The sequence below is a fragment of the Anas platyrhynchos genome, chromosome 6 (genome assembly GCF_047663525.1).
Source record: "Anas platyrhynchos isolate ZD024472 breed Pekin duck chromosome 6, IASCAAS_PekinDuck_T2T, whole genome shotgun sequence".
Lineage (NCBI taxonomy): Eukaryota > Metazoa > Chordata > Aves > Anseriformes > Anatidae > Anas > Anas platyrhynchos.
Genome location: NC_092592.1, coordinates 40,212,489 through 40,235,324, shown reverse-complemented (window position 1 = coordinate 40,235,324; position 22,836 = coordinate 40,212,489). Strand labels below are relative to the sequence as shown.

The following is a 22,836-nucleotide window of genomic DNA, read 5'->3' as shown; positions in this document are numbered from 1 at the left end:
TAAACCAAAAACTTTCATGAGAAAATTAGAGGAGTTGAGGAACTAGCTGTGATGCATTCAAACTTCTCATTTTGGTTAAGAAGAACAGTCCTGTAGGAGTCTCAGAGTAAATAACACAGTGAAGTATCATTACAGTAAAGCTAATTTAATGCTACAGTTCAGTATATCCAGTCTGACTATTGTAAATCTTCTTTTGTATTTCCTAATAGCTACTTAACTGAAAACAAGCAAAAAGGTGTTACTATCACATGTTCCAATAGCACCTAGAAACCTGTGGCACTGCAGGAACTTTTACTCAAACGTGACAAAAAGTTTCAGCACTGAAGAAGGAAAGATTTTCGTCAATTCCACCACAGCCATTAAAAATACAATATTTTTGCTTCTCCCGATAAATACATATTAAAGCACTCCTGATCTAGAAAAAATATCTTCTTAAAAATACATGGAACTACCTACACCTGTCTTCAGTTATTCAGGCACAACTGGTAATTTCAGGGAAGAGGTTCAGTGACAGAGGCCAAACTATTACACAAGCACATAAGTAGAATATAGATTTTATTGAAATGGTGTCTAAAAGCAGTTTCTGTGTAAGTACTGATAGACCTGAGGTTTTTCTAGAACATTATCCTTTGAAAGTAGCCTTTAGCCAACATGCATGACCATAAGAAGAAACGTGCAGGGTTATTTTCCCTGGGTGGCTTTCCCAGTTTTGCAGAGACGTGCTTACCTCCTTCCTGAAGCCGTTCGTGCTTTTTGCATTGTACCACGGTTACAATTCCCCCAGGTTAAGTATGAACCCCATGATAAAGTACAGCCTTCTGTGGGTCAGCCTTCCCCTCTTGCCTGCTTTGCTGGGCACATCTTTATCCTGCTGTTGTGGAAGTAAGTGCCCTCTGTCGCCCCCACCCTTCTATCCTACCTCTTTGTCAAATTACACAGCTTTATGCACAAAATACCTGGTGTGTTCCATGCCAAATCAAGCATTAGCACTGCACATTACTCCTCCATACACAACAGCAGGAGTGAGAGAAGTGTTTATATTTTCCAGAGCTCGCAAGCAATCCATTACCTGATTTTTTCCCTGTACAATTTGTCAAGTCTCTCAAATTAAGTTTTACATAAGGCTTTCAATTTTTGTACAGCAGACCAAACAGCTTGCCTGAAACATGGTTTTAATTAAAGTACTCCAGCATCTCATCTCTGCACATGCAAGGGTTCTTTCAGCACAATATATAGTAGGGACTGGCCACGAGATCTGAGATAACGGTGACCTGCTGAAGGAAAAGAGTTACACAACCACCAGCAAGGAATAAAAAAGAAATGTAAAGCCAAGATACAAACATTAAAACTGAAATACTTCTTCTCATGGGTTCATCTCTTAACCAACAAATTAATGAAACAGCCTATTACAAGCATGGCACTTTGCATACAGTAACTGCCTTTCCGACTGCTGGAAGATGGAACAACTTGGACCGTGACAGCAAATAAAGAGAGGATGACGTAGAACTGGCCCACTCCTGAGCAAGTCTCTGGACATCTACTTCAGGTACAGAAAGCCCCCGATGTCAAAAAATAAAATAAAATATCCAATAACTTCAACAGATCATACATAGACGTGCTCAGTGATAAGAGAGCTGTCAGTACAATTTTTTGGAAGCATTCTTTGTACAGACTAGTTAATAAGCACCTCAAACTATTAAAAATGATTAAGAAAAGCTCCACAGCAACCTTAGAGCAGATCTGAGCGCTGCGCCAGTCTCCCACCAGATGGGACATGCTTTGGAGGCATCTAGCTCAGGCTGGAAAAAGGCTCTTTAGCAGCCAATCTGCATTTAAAGCAGTTCACATGTGTGCAACTCATGCAGAAAGTCAGGTGAAGCTATGTAACTAATTTCATCTGAGAAAGAAACAAAGGTATTCAATCAGAACCTCAGAATGTCATTTAGGTTTAAAACAAATACTCTAAATATCCAAACTTAAATTATCTGCAAGTAAAATGACATTTATCTCGGTTACAAAGAAGAGTTTTTTCCCATTAAAAGTAAGAACACAACATGAGTTTTGGTGAGAGAAAGTCCTTTGGCAACTGAGTGACAGGGCCAGAACAGAAAAACAGAGTGGCCAATTCTTCACCTTCCATCACTGAAAGCAGCAAAGGGTCTGGCCAGTCTTCAAGTCTTAAAAAACAACCATTTAAAAGATTTATCTGAGCAGTGCACTATAATTCAAAGCTGGAGAGTGTTAAGGGAAAGGCTATGAAAACATATTGAGGGATTAGAAAGTAGGACCACAGAGAAAGATCTGCAGAGGTCAGTCTGTTTAGTTTATCAAAGAGAAGGTGAAAGGGGAACTTTGATCAAAGTTTAAGAACCCAAAAGGATAATGAAATCTGCTATAGCAAGCACTTCAATCTGGAGATGACTATATATCAATTTCCAGGGGCTACAAGTGGAAAAATGCCAGAATCACACAGGAAAAGAGAAGCTCTTGATCTAATGGTGTGGATAATTAATGACTGAAGAATATTACTGAAGGTTCTCACAGATGCTCTATTGCTGGAAGTCTTTAACTCAAGACTGAGTGTTTCTCTACAAGGCATATCCCAGTTCAACGTGAGCTTTTGGACCTGAGTTATATCAGAGAAATCCCACAGCCTAGGCTGTACACTGCTCAGACCAGATGAACCCAGATGCAAAATGTGATGGATCCCAAAACAAGACAAAAAGACAACTTTACGTTAACGTTTTTTTTCATGGACTTAGTACAGAGAAACACTCCAGTTACACGGTATTTCAATTAAAAAGTTATGGTTGACTGTGCCGAGCATGCGAACTCCCTTGCCACTCCCACGTGAGCCATATTACTCCCCTCTGAATAGACCCAGCCTTGCTGATAGAAGCATCTGGTGAGAAATTCACGTGGCTCAGAAGCCATCTCTGCTGTTTCCAGAGGGTCGGGGACCAGATCTGGTCCAACCCAAACAACAGAGATAATTACCCAGTTCGGAGACATGCGGGTTGCCAAAGCACGCTCCTCTCCCAAGCAGAGGCTCTACCACCTGCTTCCTCGCCTTCTCCACCCCCAAAAACCACCTCTGCTGCACCAACGGGCTCGGCTGGCTGAGATGTGCTATGGTTTACTGAGCAACGCTCCCAGCGGTGGCTGCACAATTGGCCATCACCAGCTCCATTCAACTCAAATTGCATTGCGCTTAATTGATTCATTAAGGTAATCACTACTGTCATATCGTGTGCTCATTACAAACAACAACAAATTATTCAGAATGTTTTCTCTTCTGAGCAACTGTATCAAATATATTAATCAAAAGTTGGTTGGCTGTTTCAGTCACTCATTATCCACATGCCATTTATATAATAAAAAGCAAATGAACAAAACAACTTGCCATCAGTCGGCTATTTCATTTTTCCCTAATGAGCTCTAAAATTTGTAAATTAAACAAGCAGTGGTGCTCCTGATTTATATGAGAAGGGTTTTGACCAAAATATATATTTCATCCATGGGCAAATCTGTTTTATATCCAACAGTTTGTCAGTTTTAAAAAACCCTGCCAAAGGCTATTATTGATGGCAGAAGGCAAAACTGGTATGGCAAAGCCAAAATTTTCACATTAGACACAAGAAAAAAAAACAACATTTGTGACTCATGCTGACCATAACAAAACTGAGTGAAAAATGACCATACATGAACTCAATCTAAAATCAAAACACACTCCTTGCCCAGAGAAGCACTTCATGCACCGCACCCTATCGGGTAGGTTTCAAATTAGCCCATAAATGAGTTATTTATTTATTTATTTATCTGTGCTGTATCCTGAATCTGGTATCCTCTGTTGGCACAGGGGATGATTAAGATCTACAGACTACATAACAAAGCAATGAAGCGGTGCCATAGCAGTTTAAATCAGAGCAGATGTGTGTAATTCCCATTATGTCTGCTCCGTGTTCCTGGCAGCTGATGTGCCACCATCCAGGTCTCCAATTGCGCGTCAGCCTCCTCGCTTAAACCCACACAGGAGATTCAGCCAGATACCCACAGAAACGCCTTCGCTGACAGTGATTCCCTGCATTCTGAAGATTAGCAAATTAAAAGAAACGTGTGAGTGACTGTTCCCTCTAAAGAAGCAGCATTAATTCTTCGCAGAATTAAGTCGATGCATTATTTATTTCTTGCCACAGAACTGCTTGTGTTTTCTCAGAATGGGATTCAGGGCAAGGATGCTCCTAAAAGCCCATCAGGATACCATAATTTGCTGCAGGTGTTTGCTGTTTTACACAGCTCGTTTTACACCACCTTTAGATTAGTCAGAGCAAGTTACCTTCGGTGCTAAAGGTGCCGTGCTTCGGTTCCTCAGGAAGGACCGGAATGCAAATTTCCAATTATCTTTGGCCTTGCAGACGAGAGAACCAGCTGTGTTAACACGCAAAGAACATTGTTTCACCTTGGGTAGACCAGCATATGTGGTTCTCGGAGTTCCTGAGGCTCTCCTGAAGCCTCCTTTTACTCCCAGGGAGTGAAGGAGTAAATCTCCAGCAGCCTCCTGCTGCCGGCGTGCCTGGCTGGCCTGGCAGAGGTGCTCGTGGCCCTGCTGACAGCAAGCAAGAGAAACAGCATTCTCTGCATCCCTGCCCATGCAGGGAGACCTACACTTGTGTGCCTTAAATGATGTTATGTTTCCATTTTCCCAATTTCTGAGGCAATCTACAGAGCAGCAGAGTTGGAGTGAGGGAGAGAAGTGTCAAGAGGGTGAGCGTGAGAGTATTGCAATAAAGAGGGATGAAATGAAGGATAAAGGAGATGGCCCGGTGTGATAGATTGGCTGTCCTATCGCTGATGATGGTTTTTCTACAAATCATCAGAGCTCCTGCCTTGAAGACGGATTGTCCAATTCGTCTTCGTGGGAGCAGCACCGAGGCTCGGTGGGAATGGGAGAGGCGGCCGGGAGCAGCCTCGCCTGCAGCTCGGCCCTGGCAGCACCCGTGGTGTTTGCCAAACGGTGCCGGCAAATCATTATCTTCTGCTACCATCTCTCTCGCATCTAATAAGCCCATCATTTGAGGGAAATTAATTATAGCAAGAACCGGGGCAATGCCAACAGCTAATCACATTAGTAACACCGCTAACGCACAGCAGTGTTTCTTTTTATGCTGGCTTGGAGCTGCAGCCTATTTACACAGCGCTGAAAACAGACTGGCTTGTACCTCAGCTAGTCCTATCTACGGCAATATTTCTTTGCCTTTTAAGACAATTTCTTGTTTTTCAGCGATATCTGTGAAGCAACAGATCTGAACTCTATTAACTCCATGCCTGACACGCTGTTTATAAAAGATTCTGAAGGCTCCATCCCTTCACATTGAGTGCTTCCTAGGAGAAATAAATACCCGCTATTTATTTATGAGCCGTATGTCATATAATTATTATAAAGAAAAATAATCAAGCAATAAAGAATAATCTAACACTGTGTATATTGTTCAAAGCAAGAGAACAGCAAGTGCTCAGATCTTGTACCAAAGGGTTTTTTTAAACATTCCTTTCCCTGTACAATCCAAAGACATCCTACCGTATGGCCACAGTGGTACTGGACAACCTTACACAAAATACTAGGCAGCATACCATGGAATTACATATATATTTATTAACTTATGATTTTTTTTTTTTTTTGTGGTGTTTTGTTTGTTTGTTTTACACAAATAAGGGAGTAAATAATAATCTTATAAATAAATGTATTTGTGTATATAGAACATATTTAGGGGGAAGAGGCAGTTTGAACTCAGCAACATATCATCATTCATCATAGCATGACACCATTGGAAATGTCTCAGTTATATATACATATATATATATATATTTATTTTTTTTTACTTTGTGTTTGACTAACTAAATCATTTGCTACTTATACAGGCATGTACATGCACAGGACCATTCATATCACAGAGCTCAAAGGTGGGTTTAGCCCTGTAACCTCTTTCCACAGAATCACAGAATGTTAGGGATTGGAAGGGACCTTGAAAGATCAACTAGTCTAATCCCCCTAGCTTTTTCAATACTAGTCAGCTGGAGAAGTATATAAAAACAGGGCAGGTACACACAGACACGTAGTTAGGAAACCCTCCAGTCTTCTGTGTTTTGCAGCACAAGGATATTAAATGAAAAAGTAAAGTTACCTTGGACAAGCAGTGATTTAATGAAGAAATGCATCCAATGTTATGACAGTTCTGTAGTGTCCTTTTGTAGGATTTGTAGGATTTGTAGGATTGCAAATTAAGTAGTGGGTTCAGAGTTGCTGTGGCTCTTTCTAGAAGAAGAATAAAAGAAAAAATAAGAGTTTAATACGAGAATGAAGGAATTAGATTAACAAATTTTATTTTAGGTCAGGAAAAATAGTTGAAAATTTGACTTACATTATAGGGATAATTCATACAATAAGGATAAAATAAAACATATGATTATCTCACTCCATTCCTCTGCTCTTTGGCTGGGTTCTGGACTAACCTTAATCTAGTACTCACTTTGGGACAAACGCCGTCAGCAGCTCCACAGCTCACTCCCATTGTCTGCCAAAATTTCTTGCATAGCCTGCAATTACCAAGCTCAGGGTGAAGAAACCTGCTACAGAGTGACCCTTAAGCATCCAGATCAAAACATGGTTATACCAAGCCAAAGCCACACCATGTCCCTTTCATCCAGAAATACTCTGTAAGATTCAAAGTACTTTTTCCAGTTCTAAAAACTTTTGCTTCATCCATGTCCTGCCCCATTTCAAATGCATCCTTACCAACATGCTTTGCACTGGGCAGGGGATGCTGTAGTCATGGGAAATGTGCCAGTTGCAGCTTTCAAGTTCCTTATTTCTTCTGAATTCTAGTTATTAACATTTTTTTGAGAACAAAATACATTGTGTACAAAACCACAGAAGTTATCACCACCTTGTCCCCCAGCAACAACCGTGTTATTCCAGCACCTTGGGCATGAATCAAACCTCTTCTGCTCCAGGACTCTCCCGAGGTCATTGCTTCATTTCACCTTTCTTCCTTTTTCCTTTGTTTCCTAGCTGCAATATGGCCCATTTGTGTTACTTTTTGCCTCTTTCATTTGTAGCTTGTTTGTTTAAAAATATTTATAGATAGATCTGCTACACACACATCATTTCCATATGACTACACATGGCTGTACCTCATGTATTATTTGTTGTGGGTTTTTTTTACCCCTTTTCCACTTCTTCTGCTTCCACTTCTTTTCTCTGTGTTCTTGCACTGGTGTTTCATTCCCTCTCAATTCTCTCATTTTTTTCAAAAACACTCTCCTCTTGAAGCTACAGTCCAAAAAAACAAGAAGGCAAGAGCAAAAAGACACTGCTCTGTGCAAAAACTGGAAGGGAGGAGGGGTGTCCCTGCTGCAATAAAATGTACTATTTGCCATGGCTCTGTCCATCTTCTACTTCACATGTTGTGGAATAGGAAAGTATATAAATGTAACAAAAATACGCCAGGTATTCTTGTGGTTTAGTGAAAATTTGCAGGAGGTTTCTCCGTGGTCACCAAGCTGACAGCCCTGCTAGGAGCACTCTTCACAGGCCCAGCACAGGAGGCTACCCCGCTGTAACGATGCCTTTGGGTTGTGATAAACAGAGCAGATTCAGGACTACCAAGAATAAATGCTCGACCTCCCGAAAAACACCAAAGCTGGCTGAGAGAAACAACATCTGTGACACAGTGGGAGGCGAGCTGCTCTTTGAGCTAGCACTGAGCAAAGGGCCACCACACACTTCTGCTTTCCCACTTATTTCTCTCATTAGAGACAACTTTACGGCCATCAGTGTTTATTAACCTATTATGTTAATAATAGTTTTTAGCAGGAGAGTTCTTGACTGACTTATAGGCCTGTTGCAACTAAAAATTGTGTTGTTTCAGTTCTGGAAACCATTCTTTTCTCTGGTACTCTCAAAAGGTGATGCTTTATTATCAAGATAAACCTCACAGAAAAATAATTAGAAAAAAATAAAAATGCTTTTTTAAAGAAGTCTCATAATTAACTTCTGAACGCCACCAGCCCGGGCAGATACATGGCAGTCTCTGCATCTCTTATAACTCCTTGTACCTTTCTCCTCAAAATTTTGAGTAGGTTAAAAGGGAAATTTAGTTCTTTGAAGGTTTTTAGATATCATCCGACAGAAGCAACCTGGGAGACATTTGACATCAGGGAGTTTTTTCAAGTTTCAAAAAGAATCAGCGCTGTATTACCAGTCCTGTCTAGCAAGTCAATTACATGTTCAGTCCTGAGAAAGGAGCATGTCCTGTAAGTCATAACTCATCAGATAAAATACTCCTTCAGGATCAAAATGAAATTTAGACCTGGAAAGCACATTTGAAACCTCTCTCTTCAACAGGGCAAAGATTACCTGTGCAGCACTATTATCTGAAACAAGAAATTAGTATCCTATCTTGCTCTCCCGAGGGACAATATTTCAAATAGCAAGCTCTTGAATAGGTTATTTTTGCCAAGAAAATAGCACATCCAACAGAGAGGATGCTGCTCTGAGAATTGGGAGACCTACACCGAGCCCTTTGCTGTGCATGTATCCTTCTGCGTGCCTTTGACAAACCACTTGGACTGATTCTCTCTGTGCAGCCACCTCGTTGCAAGAAGTTGTGTGTTTGTCAGCCAGGGCAGCTGCAGGACCCCACGGACAGGCAGGATGATGGCTGTCCATGCTCACAGGTGAAAACTTATGGCAGACCCTGAAGAAATAAAACTGGGAAATATTGTGACCAACTGCAAAGAATGGGAGAAGAGAGACTCACAGCACCAACCCCAGGCATTTTCCCAAAGACAAAAGGAGCAGGACCATAAAAAGAACTGCTGTGTAAAGCAGTGATAAGGGCTCTTCTGAAGACAACCATTAATCTCCAAGCGATGGCAGAGGAAGCAGGAAGGTGGACAGCAAGGAGAGGCTGCCCCCTCGTTGCAGGGATCTGCACACCCTGCCTCCTGCCCTGCCAGTGCCAGGCACACAGGGGCCTCCCGAATTTGTTCTGCCTGAGCTAATGATCATTACTGAAGTCGTTCTCTAAGGTATTGAGGTCAGCAAAGTCTAGGAAGAATCGTGGCTAATGAACAAGACATCACCACTCTAAAATGAATGTTGCTGTAAGGCAGCAAGGAGAATAATATTAAAATTGGACATAAATTTGCAACTGCTAAATGCTATCTCCTTTCATAAAGATAAGATTTTCTGTTTGGTTGTTTTTTAAAGACTAAAGGCATGTAGCTCTTGATCTTACTCCAATCATCTGCAAACATGTTCTGAATCCAGGCTGTGTCAGTAAATACCCATTGCAGTTCACAGCCAGTTCTGGACTGCCAACAGTTGAAAGGATTTTCCTGATATTTGCATCCCAGGATTCACAGGGTCTCAACGCACTTTGTTCCAAAACGCTGCCTCTCACCCACCAAGCTCCCCTGAACGTCACCACCCTACTTCATGAAAAAATAAGCCAGGAAAGGTGAGGTACTGTGTCAGTTTTATCCAGAATGCAAGTTCAGTTTGCAGCATCTAAAATGGTAATAATCATCGTCATCATCCAGGAAGCAACACAACTGACATTTAAAAGACTTTGATGCTTAAGCCTGAGGGAAAAACAACATGGAGTTTCAGAAGGGGCACGGATGCTACTCAGTAAAATAGAGATTTTGAGACTTATAGGCCTTAATCCCAGAGAAAAATAAAATGCAAATACTTCCCAGGACTTTTGTTCCTCCAGAACAACAACAAAAAAACAAAAAATAATAATGTTATTGAAGATGCAGTCTCGAAATGGTAGGAAACCTTAACAGCCACAATACATTTTGGCTACAAAACAGATTGTCTCCACAGCAGTATAGGATTTAAAGCAAGCACATTTCATCAGTGGATTTAGCATGATGAATCAGGTAAATTGGAGGCTGAATCACCACTGTATCCCCAGGCATCCGCAGAGAAATAGAGAGGGAAGGGAAATAAAAAATAAGAGAGAAGCATCTAGAGGATGCTCAGAAAATCACAGGTACAGACAATACTGAGTGGGGAAAAAAATCACACTGGAATATGGAATGTTTGCATCTTTTTTTTTTTTTTTTTAAATGATAGGGAACATTCATGAGTTATAAAGAGTCAAGCAGCTTCTGAGCCTTTCATAGCAGAGGCTAAACCCCACAGGGATCAGACCACCACAAAGCAGGCCCAGGAAAAAAAAAAAAAAAAAAGAAGAAAAGAAAAAGGAAAAAAAAAAAAAAAGACAAAACAGAAAAATGGAAAGAGAGCAAGGAAATCTCTTTCCTCTAGAAAAGGCATTAGACGCTGCAGGGACCTGAAAGCACACCCAGTCCCTGGGAGGACTTGTGTTTTTGGCAACAGAGACACCAAAACCCCACGCTGCGCTAAGTGAAGCTGTGTGATTATCCAACCAAGGGTTTCCAGGTGTCGTCCTTGTAAACGTTCTTAATCCAGTTGCTTTGGATGTAATGCTGAACCCATCCTGAGCATTATGTCAGAAGTGACTGCTGGCATCCAGGCAGCCTGTGGATAAACACCAGCTGGCTGTCAGGTATTAAACCCCTTTCACTTCTTGCTGTCATATCCACGTGGATGCAACCTCCCTCTGTATCAGCACAGACAACTGCATCTGCACACCCAAATTTGAGGTCCACACAGGGTTACAAGAAGTGTCTGTCTCCAGGGAGCTGCCCATCACCCACCTGTTGTCCATCCACACGGCTGCTCTGAACAAGCCTCAGGTATTGTACAGCTTTTGTTCTGTCTTGATTTTATTTTCCTGCTTCGTCGCCAGAACAGACCAGGAGAAGATCAGAGGACCACGGAAGCTTTCTTCTGCTGCTGGCTGATCAAAGGCAGCACAGAGCTACCTGCAAGCCAGCATCGCTCCCAGCCTTTTAACCTCTGCCAGAGGTTAACCTCTATCAGAAGAGGCACCAGGAAAAGTCCCAGACCCTGCTCTGTGCTCGGGGAACCCGCACGGCGGGGCCTTTTCCTCCCATCCATGCAGAACCCAGCTGCTGGCTGAGCGATGGTAACACCTAGCATAGAGGCTGGTTGCTTTCCTCCAGTAAACTTCAGAAATGGCTTTCAAGCGACAAGGTGTCCTGCACATTTTACACAGTACGAGGGTCAAATGGAAGAGCTGGGTGGCAGCACGGCCCCCGGTCGGTCTCATTGCAGTTCTGACTCACTTTTGGAGTGCCTTGATTTTAACTTCAGTCATTTCAGATACTTGCCATTGGAATTCATCGTCTGCAGTTCAGATCTGCATGTCATCATTTCATTGATTTTTTTTCTGCCCAGAATAGAGCACACAGGACTTCCAAGGACCTTCTTTGGGAAGCACTAGAGGCACTGCCTTGCAATCCACAGGCAGTCACGCTTACCTGTGCCTGTCCCCTGGGAGAAAACAGAGCTCTGGCTTCAAAAGTGCCGGGCAGTAATTTCACAGATCCCACAGTCAAAGCCCAGCTGCCGCCTGGCTTAAAACACACAAAACGCGAGTTTGTGCCATTTGCATAACAGAGGGAAAGCAGGGAGAAAACTCGCTCAGATCCCGTGTGTTTGAACGCGGGCTTCAGTGCGGCTCCCTGAAAACGTGATCTGAGGCTGGAGCCTCGCTGAGAAAGCAAAACCAGAGAGAGCCCCAGGAGAGCCAGAGCCGTCCTCGGCATGGGCACGGGGTGAACGTGACCGGCTGCGGGAGGTGCTGGCGAGGCAGCACACACACAGGCACGTTGGTTTAATGCTTCCCCGAGAAGGCTTTCAGCCTTCAACCAAAGAGCAGCTCATTAGCCATAGGTCATAACCACGCGGCATTTAGCTTCGGATTAAATATCACTCTCTCTCTCGGTGGGAAGCCATGGCATTAACATATGTCTTGTCGTGTATTTTACCTTCCTGCTACATCTGATTAATTAAACCTCTTCCTGAAGTCTTTCCTTAGACTTGATGTGAAGTGAAAATCCATCTCAGCGGGCAGAGGACAAGCCTCAGGAGAGAGATGGCAGCAGGAAAAACATTTCTTCCTTTTCCCCAGAGCTCCGTCCCTGCTTTGCTTGGGCTGCAGGGAAACCCAGGGAAAGATTTTCTCCTGGTTGAACACACCTTTCATTCTCCTACGGACCTCACTGATGACAAAGTGAGTCCCTAAATTTGCAGGTTTCTCTGCTTCCCGTATTTGCCACTTCTTTTTGCATTTTACAATAAATATCATTCAGCTTGCTGACAGAATATTTCAAAGGTCTTAAGTAAAATAAAATAATTTATCATCCTGCTAACACGGAAACATTAAAGCTCTCTCCTGTTATGTTGAAAGCATTTTGACTAATATTTCCATGCTAGAAGTGCTGATTTTTCTCCTAGGAAGTTAGCAACACTATGGGTGCAGTTGATGCCCATACACAACACACTAATTATCATCTTTATCAAGCTCCAGCCTCAGATTTTGAGGTGCAATAGCTTCTCTTTGAAAACCTGTTGAGTGACACCAATTCATTCATTATCATTGTACCTATAGAATCAGATTTGTATGTTCAGCAATGGCTGAAAGGAGTTCTCTTGAGCAGAGATAAATACTCCACAGGTTATCCAAAAGCACTTTGAGCTAGAGATGTTCACCTTCATGTGAGAGTGGTAAATGCAGGCAGCAAGGTCAAACTATACCATTCTTTTCAAAAAAAAAAGAAGAAAAAAAGCATTTCAAGCAAAAAGCAAAGCAAGGTCAGGAAGCCTGCAAACAGCCACCAGCTGCTCCTAAAGCCACCCAGCTCAGCTCACAGAGATGCAGGCACAACCTGCTGCCACGTCCATCGCTCACGGAGGGTACAGAGGCTCTGCCAGCCCTTCAGGGAGGGTGCTCCTCGTGACATGCCCTGGGGACAGCCTGCCACAAGTTCGCTGCTTACTTAATACATGCTGCTCTCCTCCTGACTGCAAAATGCTGCTGTAGAGATTCTGTGTCTGGGGAGAACAAAAATCAACAAAAAACATACACATGAAAGTGGAAAAGAAACAGAAAGTGGAATGAAACTAGAGTATACAATATTTATTATCTGCTAATATTGCTGTTATTAATATGTAACTATATTCTTATATAGTAATATTAATATATTGCTATTAATTACTATTATTATTACTATTATTAAAATATTAACATATAAAAATATTTTTATATATTATATATTCATATATATATATATGAATACCTACACTAACATGTATCACTGCACAAGCAAGAAGGCAGAATTGGCAGCTGGCACAAAATTCAAAAAAATATCAGCCAAAATATTGAACAACAACTCTTCCACCATAAAAGATGTGTGGCAGCTCGCACACCCTCACAGCACCTTCCCCTTCATTTCTGCTCTACGAGACACGTAGTGCAAGCCCTGCTTACCCCTAGAAGACGCGACGCTGCCAGCAGTGCTGTTGCATCCCCCAGCAACGTTTTAAAAACTCCTCTCAGGGCACAGTTCAGCGTGTGTATGTGTCAGTCCTCATGCATGGATGTAATTTAAGGCCAGGTGCCCCTGTGGTGGGTTTTAGAGGCAAACCCCAAGCACAGTGCCCTGCCCGTGGATGTCCGGGATTTCACAGAGAAGAGCTTTGTGGAAACCAAGGCTTTGTGGATTTTGTGAGGGGGCTTATTACTCCAGTAAACTCTCAAATGCAGGAGTATCACAGAGATAAAAGTGATTCCTAGGTTGTCAGAAAGTTCTTTCAGGGTTTTCGAAATGGCCTTTGAAGGAGCCAAGAGGTGTTCACGGCTGAGCAGAGGAGGTACGAGGGGATTTTCTCCCCAGTAATTCACTGCAGCTACTTATAGGGCACAAAACAATACCGAAATTCATAAAAGTAAGAGGCTGTATTTGATACCAACCCTCCCACAAAACCCAAGTGCTCTCTAGACTCCAAAACCATCCGACACCATTAAAGTTTTCTCCTTTAATTCTGACTACGAACAGTCCTGGAAGGTCTCTGATTACATTAGCGGCTCCCGTCTATCACTTAAACACAGAGCCACTCTTTATCATCTCTGTGATCAGAGAGTAAATGAGCCTGACAAAACAACTTTATTTTTGATGTCTTCCTAATCTTTTTGTTATTACTGCGTTCAGGTTTTGGCAATAGTGCTGTGATTTACAAGTTATTACTCTGCTTAGTGAACGTTACCCTGTGCTGCAACCACCACCACTGACTGTCCGCAGTGGTGCACGCATATAACGGGTACAACTTTAGGAAGATTTGTGTTTTTCAGACAAATGCTGCCGCTCAGAACCAGGCTGTTCCTCTGTTGGGCTCAGCAGGGCAGTGACAGCTTGGGAGCAGCACCGCAGCGCCCACAGATGCTCCAGCGCCGCACCAGCGCCCGTTTCACACCAATTCCCTGCTGCTGCTCTCTCTGCTGCCCCTCCACAGCTTGTGACAGATAACAGGGGAATGACAGAGCCAGGCTGGGTGCTGACCCAGCTCAGGGAATGCTGGCCAGGCCATCCTCAGCCCCTCCAGGCCACCAGGGCTTCACTGCACCATCACTTCTCACACCGCTGTCTCCACTGCCGAAGCCGATGCCACAGCCCGGCCACAAGAAGGGTGGGCTTGGTTTCACTGCAGCATGCCACCACCATCACCGCTCCACCAGGTGACATAAAAAAATGTAGTTGCCCTTTTATAAGCCACCTCATTTTCCATCTCACAGTCCATATACAAAACTGTTGCATCCAGCCCGTGTTAATTTTCACTTCAAGGGAAGATGTCCTGCAGGGGGAGGAAAGGTTTTTGTGGCAGGACCTTTCTGGGGGTCACAGTACAGTTCTGTAACACTGAGAACTGAGAAGCTTTTAACTTTTTTTAAGGACTTTTTAAAATGTCCTTCCCATCCCCAAAGCCATCAAACTCTGCACCCTCTAAACTATCTTTACCAAACACTGTCAGTTTGCCTGCGTTTATTCATTACATACAGACAAGGCAGAGCCCATTTTTCATTTTTTTTTCACAACAGGAAGACTTTTAGACAACCACTGAGCCTGACACCCCAGGAAGCACTGCCAGTGCAGTGCAGAGAGATCCTCAGCTCTCATATACCCGCCCCATGGGAACCCCCCTTGCTGCCATCAGCAGCGAATGGCCAGGAATCAGCAGCAGCTCCGGCACTCCATGGCCCAAAAAAAAAAAACCAGCTGCTGCTGGGTCTCTTCCAGAAGAAAGACGAAGTGCTGGCTGACGAGCAGGAAGCTCCCCAGCTCTTTATAATGCCCTTTGATGCGCTGAGATGTAGCAGATTACTTCGCAGTCAAAAGATTTGGGGCCATGAGACAGCTCTGGAGCATTAGCGCTATGAAAGCACAGCAGCTTCTCCAGCTTAAACAGTGGGTTAAAGAGAGCTCCCCCCCTTCTCTGCTTTCCTACCGACTTCCAAGCATCCTTTTTGCTTCTACATGCCAGTTCCTGCTCAAAGAGCTTATCTCGACCCAGGAAAGCTGTTCCCTGAGCTCATCCTCCATCTTTTCCGGAGAGCAATTTTTTTTTTTAACTCGCATCTCTGATTTACTCTGTATCCCCTTTAAGACCAGTTGTGCTTCATGCAATGATGTCTGAATTTAAATGATCGCTTATCTCACCTCACACAATCTATAGAGATAACTCATTTTAAAAGCCCACTATTTTCATAGCGCTCTCCAAAGCAGAGTGGCTTCTTTAGACAGAAATAAAATTATCGCCATAACTTTTTGTAGTGTCACTGAAGTTTCTGGACCTTTTCTTTTTTTTTTTCAGGTCCAAATAAAAAAGAAAAAAAGAAAAATGCTGCTGTGGTGCTAAAGCAGATTTCTTATGTGATGCTTTTAGTAGCGAGATTAATGTAGGTGCTCATAGAGTTTAGCTGCTACTCTGAAAGCCGAGATTAATTACTCCTCTAAAGTAACCGTGTGTAAGAAGTCCATCAGCATCAATACTCCAACAGCAGCAGCCCTTCAGTGGGAAGGCACTAAGAGATTTTTCTGGATATTCTCTCTTTTACAGCTTAAGTAGGTGCAAACTCTAGGAGTTATGTAGATTTATGACGTATTTTGCTGCAGAGCACACCGTGCAGGGTAAGTCGGCCCCGAGGAATCAGTAGCCTTCCCCCGCTATCTGCACAGTGGGAAGAGCCACCGCTGCGAATGTGCCGTGTGACAGTTTATTAAAAATAAATCTCACACCTGGAGGAGGAATATGGAGCGCTATTATCACATCACGCAAACAATTTTCAAAATTTTCTGTCAACAATGTCAATTCTAATGACACTGTAGAAGCTGAGGAGCAGCAAAGAGCAAAGTGTCGGGCTCGTTCTCATTAAAAAAAAAGAAGAGAAGGCAAGTCTCTGGAGGGTAACGCAAGGCCTGAATCCTGTGTCACATCTGCAGATCTGTGGCTGATCCAGTATCGGTGACACACAGCACAGAGACAGCTCTCCCCAGGGGCAGCAGGGTGGGCAGAGGGGCTGGGGTAAGCCCTGGTGCTCCCATGCACCAGCACCCTGCTGGGAGCACACTGGTGCCCACCCAGGGTGGGGGTTTTGGGGCTCTGACCCAAGGAAGAGGATCAGTGGATGCAGGAGCACACGAACACCCCTTGCAGCCCGTCCTGCTCCTGCCATGTGTCCTTGAGAGGACACGGCGTCGGCAGAAGGTACAGCCAGGAAAACGAATTAGCACAGTGGGCTGAAAAAAAAAAAATCAATTAATTGTTACAGGAGGGGAATAAGAATAGGAGAACAACCAATCCCCTGCATTTTCAAGGAACTTGAGCACTCACAGTCCATGGCGTGACCCAACTGCTCTTCCGCACATCTAAGGATGAGGCTCCTGCAGCGGGATGGATATTCCTCTGCTGGGCACCTCCACCAAAACACGAGCTTCAAGGTGGAAACCCTGCATGTGGAATGCATGCGGGAGCCTCTGGTGCCATGTCCCAGTGAGCAGTGCCACCGTGGGCACGTCCCAGGTGTGGGTGCCACCCGTGGGCTGGCCTGGCAGGGGCTGTGAGAGGCTGCGTGGCAAAAGGGAGCTCGAACTAGACTGCTCTTGCTGGAAAGAGACTGACATTTTCCATAAGTGCTCCTAAAATTCAGAATTTGCCCTGGAAATCAGAGCCCTTTATAGAAAAAATAAGCAGAAAAAAAAATAAGAATAACTTTTCATGGATAGGGAAGCAACCTTGTTATTGCAGACTACAATAACGTAGAGGTTTCTATCAAAACCTTCTCTAAGGGAGATAAATCTCCCATTAAACCACCCATACAGTCTCAGAACGCCTACATTTTAAAATTGCCCTGGAGGTCAGAGGCACACACAATTATCTCTGCACCTTACTCTCTCTTATGAACTTTTATATCAAAAAGGAGTCGTTATTTCATTCAGGGTTAGTCTGGCTTCAAGAAAGACAGAGTTTCAGCAGAAAAGGTCTTACAATAGAAACTTTGAGAGATGGGGTGGGTCTGGGTTTCCGACAGCAATATAAAGGTTACACTTAATTTTTTTAAATGTGGCTCCTGCTATAGTTTTATATCCATCACAAAATGCATGTATTAGAAATACTATTTCTATCTGTGCTAGTTGGATAGGTTTAAATACATCTTGATTTCACACTCATTTATAAGAAGCCACGTTAGACCCAGGAGATGCCTTCATCCCTCTGCATAGGCAGCAAACCTTCAGAGACAAGAAACAATACTGAAGACTACAGATCAGGGTTGGTTTTGTTGTTTTGGTTTGGTTTTCCCCTAAGAGAGTTTAGTACAACAAATATTTGACTTTGCATTTTTGAAGATCATCCAAAATAATTAGTATTTAAAAGATCAGGAGCTAGCATTATGTGTTGTTTTAAGCAATGTAAAGACGTAATTTTTAGAGTTACAGCAAGAATCTCCTTATATGCTCTACATTTCTGCTGATTTTACTTCCTTAGAACAGATACGGAGCAAAAAAATCTCTGACCGGAGTCCTAATACTTTAAGATCCAAGTTGTATTGACTCACAGCTCTGATGCTTTTGTTGAAATAACATGAATACAACAATCCTCTGATTTTCTCCTGTAATAGGAGCAGACAAAATCCACTTCTGATTCTGTGGCCTGTCATGCAAGTGTGCATAACTTGCATTTTCCCTTCATGCTTATAACAAGTTCTGTGATTTACAAGGAATGATTGGAAAGATGATTGTTTCTGCTGTCATCTCATTATTATTATTATTATTATACACTCCTTGTTGCAAAGGTTCCTGATGAAGTACCACCATATCTTCTCCAAAACCATTACATTTGGATGACCCTAAAAAATGTGATAGCAACAAGGTTTCCTTAGAACTACAGCAACATCCTTTTGTAGCTAAGGAAGCTCAGTTTATTCATTTATTTCTGTTCATTCATTTCTATGTATTTGTATACCCAATTTTCCAATCCTTCAGGGGAGGTCTGAATTCCAGCTTGTATCACCACAACAAGAGAGGCACGGTGCTGGCCAGATTTGAAGAGGCCAGCTGGGTATCGGTAGCAGTCTGGGCAGGAAAACAGCAAACGAGACACGTTAATTTATGCTTTCAGAAGGAAAAAATTGCCTTGTGCAGATCTGCTGCAGTTAGACTGCCTCTAATATCCAATTATCACCATGTTTTGCTGAAGATTACTGGACAGAGTCTGGAGCTCTGATTTCTAATTCCCATTTTTCACTGAAGCCGTGTGCTGTCTTTCAAGCCTGACATTAGCAAGTTCGGAGCATCCCCAAGTGCCGCAGTGGGAAGGGAGCGAGCAAGCATTTCCTCTGACATGCAGTCCCCATTGTTTTGACCTGTAACTAAGATTTAAATATAAAAGACAACTGAACAAAGGAATTATTCATATAGCCTCTCTGATTCTTATTTCACTCAGCTGAAATTCTCTAAAAGGCTGGAGTTTTCCTCGTGTCACATTTGCCGCCGATAGCAATTAGGAATGCATGGCTAAAGTTGCACTTGCACAAGGAGCTCTTTTCCTCCTACCTCCCGCACTCTGTCCTCTGCTCGCTCATTAATTAGCGCAGCCTTAGTAATCAGGGTGAACATGACACCGCAGATGAGGGACAAGCCCAGTTCCTGCTCTCCACAAGAGACCGACAGGAGGTCAGTGCACAACACCAGGCAGAACAAAGCTCCCCGTTTGTCCAAGTCACCGTTCCCATCCCTTCACTGCATGCCCACTCCTCGAGCAACCCGAACAGCCCCAGAGCCCTGGCTCAGGGCACCCAGACACCACAACCACGGGGCAGGATGAGGCCATCTGCAGCATCCCAGAGGAGCAGCCAGGGCTGGCAAGTGATGCCAGCTGCCCCCAGCTCCCACCTTTCAGGGACAGCAGAGCCCCTGCTGCTGCCACTTAGCCCATCTCCCATTCCCCAGGACCTCTGTTTTTCATCTGCAGCTATCAACACCAACAGAAATCACCTGCTCGAAGACACAGCCGGACCTGTGCCCCACCTCGTTGATGTACCTTACTTTCCTCAAAGATCATCAGAATTTAATTTTGTTCTTCACCTAAAGCCATGCAGATGTGGTCCTGTGAGATTCATTACCAGCTGAGACGGAGCCCTTACAGCACCCTGCCCTGCAAAATGTGGGTGAAGAATTTTGTTCTCAGTCCTGGCCTGACACTCAGGCTTGCTGGTGACAACTCACAAAGATGCAGAGCAATGTTTGTTAGGATTATATTCTGGGGAATTGTCTCTATTTTTGTTTACTCATGCTTTTTAAACTCAAAAAGCCTTTTGAAATTTTAATACGATTCTCTGTTAATCACTGTTAGTTTTTTTCCCCATCACCAGATAGAAACTTTTTTCTCTCTAGATGATGCATTTCTAAGCTTTTTCCTTCCTGTTGGTGTTTTCCTGGCATTCATGGTGGCACAAGGGCAGCACAGCCTCCCACACCATGGGGCACGATGTGTGTACCCCTCGCACCAGCCCACAGTCGCTCTCACCCCCCCATCTCCTGCCCTTCGCTTCTCCACCCCAGGTCTTTACCTACCTTCATCTTCCATGCCTCAGAGCTCCCGGCACCTATATGGAAACCCTCATCTCACGTAGGTTTCTAAGCCCACACACTTTAACGTAGCAGAAGCTCACAGTAACATCAGTTTTCCAGCAGTGCCCCATGGCAGGGAGCATCCCCAGCTGACGAGCAGCGGAGCTGCTCCCAGCCCCCATGCCTACAAGCTGCAGGCACTGCTGCTCAAAGGCAGAGGGTTACAAGGATTTTTGGCTAATTAACACCCCCCGGCCACACGTAGGGTGTTTGTGCCAGGGGACAGAGGTGTCCATCCCTTCCTACACATTCCATGCGTGAAAGCAGATGGCATGACAGCGCCCAAAGACATTGCAATTTAAATATTTTTCCATTATTAATTTATGCTTTCATGCCCGCAGCACCCCATGCCATCTCAATAAAAGTATTTTAGATAACAGGAAGCTCAGAATTTCCTCAACAGATCTCTAGTGATTCAGTCTCTTAATGCCAGCATTTGCTTCACACTTCTTACTTGGGTAAGTGTCATTTTGTCCAACACAGCACCTGCTGCCTTGTCAGATGGCCCTAAAATGGAAGAAGGAAGAAATATCACTTAAATGATAAAGTAATAAACTATAGTCTGTGCTGATTAGTTGTTGAGAGATTATATTTTTCAAATTTAGTAATGCTGAAAAAATATCTACATCAGAGTTAGGAAAACAGCAAGCAGAACCACACCTGGGGAAAAAAAAAAAAAAAAGAAAAAAAGAAAAAAAAAAATTACAAAAAGTTCATGGTAAGCAACACTATACTGACTGTTATTTAAGCAATGGTTTGTGCTTTGATTTCTCTTTTCCTGTAAGCATAGAGACAAGAATCACTACGAGGGAGCCTTAGCAGCACACTGAAAGCAGTGGGGTGTGGGAACGCCCCACGACATCCCCCCCCCATCCGCAGTGCATTAAGCTCTGTTCAGCACAGACTGAAAATCTCCGTCTTTGGTAAAATTCTGTGTTTGCATCCAGACTTGGTCCTGTCCCTGGAACCAGGCTCTGCATTTTCAGCCCAAACAAAGATTGGCAAGTTCTCAGCTTCCCAAACCCTGCTACCCCAGCCCGTCCTCTGTGCCCATCACAGAACTGAAGGCTTCTCTTTCCGCAGCAATCAATACCAAACATTTCATCATTTCATCAGTGTGTAGGTGCTGGTGTTCCTTTTTTTGGTCTAAATCATTACCTCTGTACTTCCACAGCTCAGAAATAACAGGAACTCTATGCTGGTTTGGTGTTTGTCTTCGATTTCAAAATTACTTCTAAATTGTGACCTTGAATACCTAGATTTTGCCTAAAGCAAGGTTTTATGGCCATGTTATCAACTCCAGAAAATAAAACCCTCACATTATAAAATGTAACAGACCTTTAATTAACCATAATGATAGTTCTGGGTACCATTATCACACATTTTAGCTACAATAAAAAGCTTTTAAGAGAGCCGACAGTAAGTTCAGCCCATATTTCTCTCTCCTTCCCCATGCCCAGACGTATGGAAGGAGGCAAGCTCTCAGCTCCCTGCACAAAAAGGAAAATTCGGAAACATCTCAGACAGCTGAGCAGCTGGGCTCTGAGTGCTCCATTAGACTTGCCCGTGCGCTGGGGGAAATGAGGGGCAGCTCCGTGGCTTGAGGAAGGGCAGCCCCAGGTGAGCTCTCCTCCCCTCCACACCTTGGTTCTGTTTCCTCCTTAAGATTTTGCAGTAATTCCAGGCTTTATTTCATGTTCCTTGGGAGAAAAGGTTGGGTAACAAGTCACAGCTCACATCACCCTAGTTGTAGCAGACAAACCTCTTGAGAAACCCTTTTACTGGAAAGCATCCCAACTTCCAAATGTCAGATTTCCACATAACCTGGGAGGAGGGAATTCCTTGCCACTGGCTTTCAGACTTTTCAGCTCCCAGGCTTGCAAGCCAGCCACAGAGCAGTTGGTTTCCCTCCTTCTTCTCAAGTCTCATCAGAGCACATCAGAAAGCAACAACCACACAGCCAGGTTCCCACCTGAGAACACAGCACCCACCACACGCCGTGAAGGGTCTTCACTTCCCAAAAAAACAAAGGCTGGCTGGGGTTGGAAGGGGTCACTGGCCCAACCCCATTCCTTGGGTTGGAGGAAATGGACAGAAAGTGGAAGAAATACCTTCAGAATACATCCTGCAGAGAATAACACTTTTATCCTCTGACATTTAAGAATATCAAACCATTGCTTCTTCTGATTTCAGTCAACTCCATCTCAGGGTGCTGGGTAGCATCCCATCCATACCCACCTGTGTTATTTTCCAGGCACAGCATGCAGTGTCATGGTGACCTTCAAACCAGGAAGCAAATCTAACAGTTTGCCCCCAAAGGCAAAGCATTTTCTGATTTTTTTTTTATTCTATCATCACGATGGTTAGTCTGCAAATTATAATTTGTATCAACATTTTTGCCAGTTGCAGTTACATGGCATGAAATGTATTTACATGCTGGTTTTACTGAAATTGCAAATCAGTCTCAGCTTTTAATTGGACGCAGTAAATTTAATGAATAAAAACTGAGAATCACAACAGCAATATCTAGCACACAAAACTCAGTGCGCTATGGAAAGAGGAAGCACTGGGAAGGACTCTGATGATGAAAATTTAACTGTGTGCAGTTAGAGCAGCACAGGACAGAGGAAGATCCAGTAATGTAAAACAACCTTTTAGTTTTGTGTCTCATTATCTGCACTTAGGAGCCGG

At 43.5% G+C, this 22,836-nt stretch overlaps 1 long non-coding RNA gene across 1 annotated transcript in view; it reads right to left on the bottom strand.

The window, feature by feature from the left end:
• LOC106014879 (uncharacterized) overlaps positions 1 to 13,009 on the bottom strand; it is a 62,807-nt gene extending 49,798 nt beyond the window's left edge. The window contains exons 1-5 of the long non-coding RNA XR_011810189.1: positions 12,850 to 13,009; positions 6,183 to 6,313; positions 4,337 to 4,428; positions 2,998 to 4,088; positions 1,729 to 1,897 (exon numbers count right to left, since the gene is read on the bottom strand). This is a non-coding gene — a long non-coding RNA (uncharacterized lncRNA). The remainder of the gene's footprint in view (positions 1 to 1,728; positions 1,898 to 2,997; positions 4,089 to 4,336; positions 4,429 to 6,182; positions 6,314 to 12,849) is intronic.
• Between the last annotated feature and the right edge of the window lie 9,827 nt (positions 13,010 to 22,836).